This window comes from Notolabrus celidotus, unplaced genomic scaffold (assembly GCF_009762535.1).
Source record: "Notolabrus celidotus isolate fNotCel1 unplaced genomic scaffold, fNotCel1.pri scaffold_201_arrow_ctg1, whole genome shotgun sequence".
NCBI lineage: Eukaryota > Metazoa > Chordata > Actinopteri > Labriformes > Labridae > Notolabrus > Notolabrus celidotus.
Genome location: NW_023260057.1, coordinates 30350 through 41137, shown reverse-complemented (window position 1 = coordinate 41137; position 10788 = coordinate 30350).

Here is a 10788-nt window from a genome sequence, read left to right as displayed (position 1 = left end):
GAAAGGAAAGAGGGTGAACAGTGGCCATATTATTCTGCTGTAAATCCCAATGGCGTCCTTGTAATCACCTAACAGCCCCGTCAGCCAGACGGCTGCTGAAGCAGTCAGCCAGTGAGACACTCGGTTATTCAGGGCCGGCTGGATGACTTATAGAAGGCCGTCGGCTTAGAGACACTCAGGGACTCAGAAACATTCATGCACACAGATTTATCATGGGTCTCTGACTTACACTCCTGAAGGGACATGTCTTTAAAACACCTTCATGTTTGTCTACAGCATGAGGCCCCTGCACAACTCAGCACTGAAACAGAGCTGTTTACATGAGCAGGCTTTTATTGTGTACAGAGAAACAGGATGGAGTCACATCAGGTCTGTAAGAAACAAACAGGAGGGTCACTAAGTCACAGTTTTATTTGATTTCAGTGATTTTTCCTCAACGTCATACAAGACTAACCCCAAACTTCTCCACTAGTTCATTTAGATCAATTAATCAATCACCTTTTTCTCCTTTTCAAAGAGGTTGACTCTGTTATAAAAGAGATAGTTCTTTATGCAGTTTATCTGAGATCAGGCAGAAGACTTACTGGAGTTAACTCAATAAGACTGAGGACTAGTTTCAACTGGTCTCAGCTAAAGACCCTCGCTTGTTTATGAAGAGGGAAAGAGGGACAGTTTTCAGAGCATTTCCAAAATAACTTTAAAAAGCTCCGGCATTACTTTAAGTCAAGTTAATATCTGCCCCCTTTGCAGGAACGAAGAGTTCATTTGCAAAAACAGATAACTCAATTCTTTAAAAATTTCAAAATGTTTCAAAAAACATATTTTTTCTATTACTAGCTTTAGGTATTATCAATCCACTGAAATTGGGTAGCTTTGACTAAGTCAAAAGGAAATTACTAATTAGAGGTATCTTAAAAATGTAACTTTATTAAATATGTTTATTAAAAAGAAATACGTTTTTTGAAAATTTATAAAAACTGAGCTTTCCATTTTCGCAAATGAACTCTTCAAGGATTAACTGTTTCATATTTTTGTACTTTACTTTTGTAGTTTCAAATTCAGTGTAGTCCCTCAATGCACGGTGTGAACCAATTCAATATGTACGAGGAAAGACAGGCACAGAGGAAAAACAACTAGTGCAGTTTTTTTACATGCGGCAGAACTGTTCCAGCACTAACAGAAAAAAAAGACTTTATATGAGTTTAAATCTTTATACTTGGTTCACAGTTTTCAGTCACCTGTAACAAGCAATAGTTTTGTATTCAGAGGAGAACTTAAACTTGAAATCACAGTCCCTCTGGTGTGGATTTAATAATCCAAGTTAGATCTTACAGGGACAGTCTCTCACTGAGACAAAGGGGTCTGTTTTATTTAGGATATAAAATGAATCTAGTAAATCCATATCGTCTTTCCTTTGACTGCATTTAAATACATTAGGCCTTCCCCCTCATGAACAAAGGTGTTGGGCTTCTCTGTGTTGTCTTGTGTTGCTGCTGCTGCTGACAGTGCAACATCCCTCTGACTGACTGGTTATCATCACTCCCTCCTGAATACTCCTAAAAGGGTTTTAATCTGACTGAGAGCAGCACAGACTGAGCTCCCGGCGTCCTGAATCCTGCTGGTCTAGCCTCTGAGTCGGCCGACCTGTCTGCTCTGCCGTCAGCTTAACACTAACTGGCCTCGCTGACTGACTGACTGACTGACTTGTTTCCTGGCTGGCAGAGAGCTTCTGTCAGCTTAGATTTATGTAGCCTGGCTCTGGTGATAACTCATTTCAGACACACTGAGCTCCCCATGGGGGAGCAATAAAACCCCTCACTGTGTGAACCTGTTTTCCCCTGAAGTCAGTCAAACACTCAGCAGACTGCAGGGGACAGTTTGGGGTTTGCATGTTTCGGTCCCTGGCAGATTCCGCTGTCCACACTGAACACATCACTACAACAAGCTTCATGCTTTTCAATGCTGATAACACAACAGTGTGGATACAACCACCTGATGAGATCAACAGCTTCCCATGCTGATGATGATTTCTGACTCAGCTCAACTTGTACAGCTCCTACATCATGGTGAGGTAATCTGGGAAACATAAAAAGTATAAGGCTAAAATTATACTTGTAATTGATTTAAATATTGAAAGGGATTATTTATTCTATTGTTCCATCTATAACTAGTTAGAAGACCCAAACCTCCTCAGAGTCATAGTCACTGAAGTTGTACTAATCCTGACCAACAAACAAACCAAAGGTATTGTGTTTTGGTGAAGACCATAGTCTGTTTAAATAATGGACGTAGTCTCCGTGTCGTCACCCATCTGTTCCTGAGCGCTGTTTTGAAGCCAATCGGCGGCGGCAGCCATATTGAAAATGCCAAACTCAACCAGGCATAGTGTGACTTAAAGAGGTGGGGTTTGAGCCTCCTAGCCAACAGCTATGTGTTCCCGCCTGTCAATCAAGTCAGTCATGTCCTTATTTGGGCAAAAACTTTCTAACGTCGTGTTAGAAAAAAATCACCCCATACAGTGTGTGCTGATAGAGAAATTATCAACGTAGAGCCAAGCTGTTTTTTGAACCAGGCTGTAAACATGTTTATTAATGCTGTAAAGATCGTCTTCTTTGAATGGGTGTGTATGTGGTTTCCTGTGTTTCTGCAGCCAGCCTCAAGTGGATGCTCAATGAATTGCAGTTTATAACACTTCCACATGGGCTTCATGTTTTGAGACCGGATGTTGCCGCTTGGTGAAGAAGCATCAATTCCTCGCTTTGCCAGATGACAACTATAACACATATCAGAAATGCTTGATGTGTTTACTGAGAGGAAAAAATCCATTTGTGCACTTGGAAGTATTTACATGCATAGCCAATAGCCTGTACGGGCCTGTTTTTACTCTCTGGTCTAGCATTGTTCCTCATGCAGACATTATTTGTTTGTTTACTGTGGACATTAAACTGTCTGTTTCTACTTGCAATCATTTCACTTGTGAAGGGGTTCCTGGTTAGTCCACAAGCTAATGCCTTCCTTTTGAAACTGTAAGCCTCAACAAACAAACAAACCATGTCCCATGAGCTCGCCTGGTAGAGCACTGATCCTGAGAGCATGGTCAGAAGCTAGGTAAAGGTAGATCCAGTCTAAGATTAGTTCTGGGTGTTTTGATGTCAACATTCAAAGAAATGTGACTTTTTTGCTCCTAATAAATAAAAGATACAAATGATATCAGTGACCACATGGACTCTATGTAGCAGCAGGTTGTGTGATGTGTTCAGTGAAGTCCCTGGCTTCCTTGTCCTGGTTCAGCAGGTTCAAGTCCTTGACATTCAAGGACAACAACACAAAGGAAGCAAGCATTTAAAGAGTGTGGTGTCTCAGCTACGCTGTGAGGAAACTGCAGCTGTAAAGACAAAAGAGGAACCCAGAGGTCTCATAAATCACTTTTTAAAAATGCACCACTTAAACCCACTTTCTGCAACAAATGAGGACCACTTCCTACAACTCAACCACAGGCGGCGAATAACAAGCCGGGAGGAGGAATCTGTAAAAACAGAGTGGGATGTTTGTCTCATTCCGAGGGTAAAGAGTGAGCGAGGCACGGGCAGGGTTAGAGGTTTGATGCCTTCAAGTGTCAGGGGGTTTAAGGAGAATAAGTTATTGTTGGTGAAAACAACAGATGCTCATGTTTACAGGAAGTTTTCATTCTGTGTGTCCTGTTGTCTTTAATTACTGTAATGTGGTGAAGAGCATATTGGTGGTTTGGTTTTGCATGGTGTTGTCCATTATCTGCAAATCACATATTTTACACAACTGCTAACCATTTCCTAACATACCAAACACAGAGTGGTGACTGATTTACTGTCTTGGGAACTGACTTTGGTTTGAGATGTTTTCATTTACAAAAGTAATTTACACAGATGTTTTTTATCGTTTAAAAACAATACAATTTAAATATTACTTTTGCAAAAAAAAAAAAAAAAAAAACCCTCTTAATTCAGTTTTAAGATTCAGAGTTTTTTCACCGTGACACCAGATAGTCCTTTCCTCTGACACTTCCTGTTTCTGTCTGTACCAAGCGGCAACCTCCGGTCTAAAAATATGAGTCCAATGCGGAAGTGTTAGAAGCTGCAGTTCATCAAGGATCCGCTTGAGGCTGGCTCCGGAAGTACCGGAAGTCACATACACATGAATGGGAAAAAGCTGATCTTTGCAGCATTAATAAACATGTTTACAGTCTGGTACAAAAGATGAGTGTAGTCTGAATAGCTAATTTCTCGATGTCCTCTCACTGTGAGGGGGGTGAATTTTTTTCTAATTCGGTAATTTAGAAGATATTGAGATTACTAGTCTTCCAATGAGAGGCACAGCTGCCTGCAGGAACACTGCAGCTGTTGGCTAGGAGGCTCAAAGCCCGCCTCTTTACGTCACACTGGCTCGACAGAAGCAATATGGCTGCCACCGCCGATTGGTCTCAAAACAGCTCTTCAGAAACAGATGGGTGACGTCACGGATACTACGTCCATATTTTTTACAGTCTATGGTCTGTACTCCTGTGATTGCTTTAATTTACATGAAACCAAACTTCTCTTCTCTCGTGAATGAATTACATGAAAAGTCAATGTAAAGACGTGAATAGATGCGAGTAGTGGTCTGGCAGTGTGAATGATCCAAATAATTCACGCAAATAATTCATGAGAGTTGAAATATCTGAACTGTAGTGAATCAATCGCGTTGCGATAGCCAATCAGCGTGCAGATCACCCGGTGACGTGCAGTGTGACGTATGGACCAGCAGAGATTCATTCATCTGGAATATATGGGACACTTTGATTCTATCTCTGTGCAGCTTCCTGAACTCTGTGACTCTACCTGTTTTTATAGGATCAGGAATAAACAGGAGCTCACTGTGAGGACAGAGAGGGAGGAGGATTATCTGCTGGGTTGTGAAAAACTTTGTCTGTCACTTGAATCCTGATATTGGTTGTAGTAGGAAGTTAGTTCTGCCCCCTTTGGCATAACCAGCTTCCCCATTCAGTGTCCGCAAGCTCAACCTTGTTTGATAACAACAGACTAGTGTGGCGTGGGAAACCCCCCCTCCCCCTCGCCAAAATTTGCGTCTTGCACACTCGTGTACACGCTGTTTTGACGCACGAATAGAGTGAGTAAACACAAAACATTCCTGCATTTGTATTTGTGTGAAGAGCACGATGGTTTGCGTCTGGTGTGAACGAGACATGAGGCAAAAACAAAAGAAGGGGAGCCAAAATGCAGACTCAAATAAAATGTGTTAATAAACAATAGAGATAAAACAAAACATACTTATGACAAAAATTCACAAGAAAATCCCCTGAACAAGCACACACACTGAGGACGCACTCACAAGTAAGACCAAGCGGCAACTTGGGGCCGCATGAATTGAAGCCCATGCGGAAGTGCGAAAACTGCAGTTCACAGCAAATCCACTAGAGGCTGAATCTGGAAGTAACGGAAACCACATGTTCAACCATTCAAAGAATTCAACCCATTTACAGCAGAAATAAACATTTACAGCCTGGTTCAAAAAAACGATTTTAGTCTGAATATCTATTTTCTTTTATAACCAGGCAATTTAAAAGAAACTAAGATTATGAGTTTTCCATTATGAGGGGCTCAGCTGACTTGATTGACAGGCGGGAACACTGTAGCTGTTAGCGAGAAAGCTAAAGCCCCGCCTCTTTAACTCACACTCGCTCGTCAGAAGTTTGGTTGAGTTCAACATTTCCAATATGGCCGCCACCGACGATCAGCTTCAAAACAGTGCTTCAGAAACAGATGGGTGACGTCACAGATACTACTTCCATTATTTATAAAGGATATGATAAAAACAGACAGTGAACTGACACAGGACAGAAACAGGGAAACTAAATACACACAGGGTAATCAACACAGGTGTGACTCGAGACACAGGTGAAACTAATGAGTGCAATCAAACTGGAAGGAAAGACGAGGGCAGGAAGTCAAACTAAACCACACACAGAAGGAAGAAGCACTCCAAAATAAAACAAGAAACACAGAGATTGAATATAAGAGCAGAAGACATGAAACACAAGAAGAAGAATAAACAGGACTAAACAAACTCATGACATGAGGGACGGTAAACTGCTTAGTGTACAGCACAGAGTGAGCAGGAAGCCAAACTTGGTCAGCCAGTCTTAAAAGAGCCGCTTCCTTTAATAACACACCAAAGTGTCATTTAGAGTAACAGCTTCTTTTAAACAACCTTATTCAGCTGATGAGAGCCATTACCATCCGCTGCAGCCCAGCAGGCCTGTAATTGTTGGTGTGGAGCCCTGAGGATGTGACTGATTGGATGTCATTAAGTCCAATGTGCGTCAACAGACATGTAGAAAGCTTATTACAGTGAAACTCCCTCCTTCTTTACAAACCCACTTTTCCTCAGAGGGCGGCTAATAAAGAAGGCGGTCCAGGTGATAATGTAGGCCTTTAAGTTTTAAATGCTTCCTGTTAGAAGAGACAAAGTCATACTCAGAGGGTTTGATCGACTTTATACGTCAGACATATTAGAAACCAATTTCGTCTTATATCAGCTTAAAGTCACAGTACGTCATTTCTGCTGGAGCGCTCTCTCAAACAAACAGGAACAAAATATTTGTGTGATTATGTTTTTAAGTTATTGGTGCTTACTATGAACACCATCACACAACCATATATACAGTGGATATCAAAAGTCTACATACCCCAGTTAAAATACCAGGTTTTGTGATGTAAAAAAATGAGACCAAGATAAATCATGTCAGAAATTTTTCCACCTTTAATGTGACCTATAACATGAACAATTCAACTGAACAAAAAACATAAATAAATCAATAAATCAATAAATTATTATTATTAATATTATTAATAATAATAATAATAATAATAATAATAATAATAATAATAATAATTCAATAACGTGGTTGCATAAGTGTACACACCCTCTTATACCTGGGGGTGTGGTTGTGTTCAGAATAAACCAATCACATTCAAACTCATGACAAATAGTAGTCAGTATACACCTGTCATAATTTAAAGTGACTTTGATTAATCACAATAAAGGTCAGCTGTTGTAGGAGGATTTTCATCACATGTCCTCAGTTCAGGGTACAAACATGTTCCAAGGCATTAGATATACCATGGACCACAGTGAAGACCGTCATCATCAAGTGGAGAAAATATGGAACAACAGGGACATTACCAAGAACTGGACATCCCTTCAAAATTGGTGAAAAGACCAGAAGAAGACTGGTCAGGGAGGCTTCCAAGAGGCCTACAGCAACATTAAAGGAGCTGCAGGGTTTTCTGACTAGTACTGTCTGTGTACTACATGTGACAACATCTCTCCTATTCTTCATATGTTTCAGTTATGGGTAAGGGGGCAAGATGGAAGTCTTTTCTTATGAAGACAAACATCCAAGCCCGGCAACATGTTTCAAAAACACACATGAAGTCTCCCAAAAGCATCAAATGTTTTATGGTCTGATGAAACCAAGGTTGAACTTTTTGGCCATAATACCAAAAAGTATGTTTATCATAAAAACAACACTGCACATCACATAAAGAACACCAGACCCACAGAGAAGCATGGTGGGGGCAGCATCATGCTTTGGGCTGTTTTCTTCAGCTGGAACCAGGGCCTTAGTCAAGGTGTAGGGAAGTATGAACAGTTACAAACACCAGTCAGTTTAACACAAAACCTCCAGGCCTCCATTAGAAAGATGAAGATGAGGAGGAATTTCACCTTTCAACACGACAACAAACCAAAGCATACATCCAAATCAACAAAAGCATGGCTTCACCAGAAGAAGATTCAAGTTTTGGAATGGCCCAGCCAGAGCCCAGACCTGAATCCAGTTGAATATCTGTGGGGTGGTCTGAAGAGGGCTGTGCACAGGAGATGCCCTCACTATCTGATGGATTTGGAGCTTTTTTATAAAGAAGAATGGGCAAATATCACCACGTCAAGATGTGCCATGCTAATAGACTCCTACAAAAGAAACAGTGCTGTAATAAAATCAAATGGTGCTTCAAACAGTTATTAGTTAAATGATGTGTATACTTATGCAACCACATTATTTTATTTTTTTAGTTTTTATTCTTCCCCCTTAAAGATTGTAATTTTGTTTTCAGTTGAATTGTTCATGTTATAGGTCACATTAAACGTGGAAAAAAGTTCTGACATGATTTATCTTGGTCTCAGTTTTTTTTTATCACAAAACCTGACATTTTAACAGGGGGGAGTAGACTTTTGATTTCCACTGTAGTTATAGTTTACCCTTTAAATTAAGACCAGACTATTACTAGAAATCTATTGTTCTTAATAACTTTTTAATGATCTTGTTACGGGGGAATTACAGCATCATTTTAGTTAACCTCCCAGCCTCTCAGGGTGTTCAAACACACGTCATTTAAAATCCCAGTATCTGAGCCCTGATCCTCACCAGTGTTTCTTTATTCAGTGCAGCGTTCAGGTGCTGCGGTGCATGAACAGTTCTCACAGTCTGACCTAAAGCTCGACTCTGAAGTGAAGACATCTGTAGACCGTGAAACCGACAGCACGGCTCCAAACACAGATGATGCAGATAACTCTGTCTCACCTCATCAGTCACAGTGATTAACCTTTGGATCGATCTGAGGGGAGATGAACTGAGCTGTACTTTTGTTTTAGTGAATCATCTCGACTCTCCTGCTACATTTACTCCCATAGAGTTTTAATCTCACATCACAGGACACCACTCTTTAGCTGGCGTCTGTAAACTCTTCTTGAAGAGGATTTCTCTCGTGACTTTTGTAATATTTGACATATTGCATAAAACAGTGTGGAGTTAAATGCAGTCTGGAGGTGTCGGTCTGGGTGTGGTGATTTGTGTGTTTGTGTGTTTTTGACAGGAAATTAAAAACATGTTCAAAGACAACTGAGTAGTGCAGGATTTTATGGTGCTGCAAATTCATCAGACTTTTTTATGGGTGAACTTTACAGCATGAGCAGAACACAACAAAGAGCTGAGGTTGTCACCATACATGAAACAAAATACAACAAATCCTTTGTGTCTGTGAGTGGAAACACTGTCTGTGTGCTTCTTATAGACAGAGGGGTTAACAGGCCTGTAAATGAACACAGAGAGTCTGCAGCAGCACTACCAGCTCAGACTTCAAATCTGAATAACCACCTGCTCACTATCACATGCTTTCCTGGTTATTGTTGGACAGCAAACTAAGAGACCTAAACAAGTGAACACAAACCTTCAGGGTGACTTTACTGATTTAAAAATGTTCTCTTAATACATTAAAGAAAGGATTCCCTCTGGTTCCATGATTGTGGGAATGAGGCTTCTGCAGGAATATTGATGTTGGCACTTCTGTCCTCACTCAGCTCTCCTCTTTTTCAGAGCTCAGCTGCTCTCACAACTTTAAACAGAGATGAGGTAAATATCACAACTGATGTTGCTGTTATCTGTGACTCTTCTGGTTTCAGTGACTCTGTAGAGATCAGCAGCTTAGAGATGAGACAAAGTACTTTGCAGGATGTCTAAAGTACATCATATTGTATCCTAACCCTTTGATTTGATATGATGTGTGTGATCAGTGTGTTCCTGGTGTTGTTTTAACTGTTTAAGATTAATCAATGTTGTAATGGGGCCTTTATCTATCAGAATGCTTACTTGCATAAATATACAAACACACTCACCGGCCACTTTATTAGGTACACCTTGCTAGTAAAAGGTTGGACCCCCTTTTGCCTTCAGAACTGCCTTAATTCTTCATGGCATACTTTCAACAAGGTATTGGAAACATCCCATCCCAGAGATTTTGGTCCATATTGACATGACAGCATCACACTGTTGCTGCAGATTTGTCGGCTGCACATCTATGATGCGAATCTCCTGTTCCCCCACATCCCAAAGGAGCTCTAAAGGATTGAGATCTGGTGACTGTGGAGGCCAGAGTAGTACAGTGAACTCATTGTCATGTTCAAGAAACCAGTCTGAGATGATATGATCTTTGTGACATGGAGCATTATCCTGCTGGAAGTATCCATCAGAAGATACCGGGTACACTGAGGTCATGAAGGGACGGACATGGTCAGCAACAATACTCAGGTAGGCTGCAGCTTTTAAACGATGCTCAATCGGCACTAAGAGGCCCAAAGTGTGCCAAGAAAATATCCCCCACACCATTACACCACCAGCAGCCTGAACCGTTGATACGAGGCAGGTTGGATCCATGCTTTCATGTTGTTTATGCCAAATTCTGACCAGACCATCTGAATGTTGCAGCAGACATCTAGACTCGTCAGACCAGGCATCATTTTTTAATGTTCTGTTGTCCAGTTTTGGTGAGCCTGTGTGAATTGTAGCCTCAGTTTCCTGTTCTCAGCAGACAGGAGTGACACCCGGTATGGTCTTCTGCTGCTGTAGCCCGTCTTCTTCAAGGTTGTTCTGTGTTCAGAGATGGTATTCTGCATTCCTTGGTTGTGATTATTTGAGTTACTGTTGCCTTTCTATCATCTCGAACCAGTCTGCCCATTCTCCTCTGACCTCTCACAAGGCGTTTTCATCCACACAGCTGCCGCTCACTGGAGGTTTTCTCTCTTTCGGACCATTCTCTGTGAACCCTAGAGATGGTTGTGCAGGAAAATCCCAGTTGATCAGCAGTTCTGAAATACTCATCCCGTTTGGCACTGACAACCATGCCAAGTTCAAAGTCACTTGAATCCCCTTTCTTCCCCGTTCTGATGCTCAGTTTGAACTTCAGGGAGTTCTCTTGA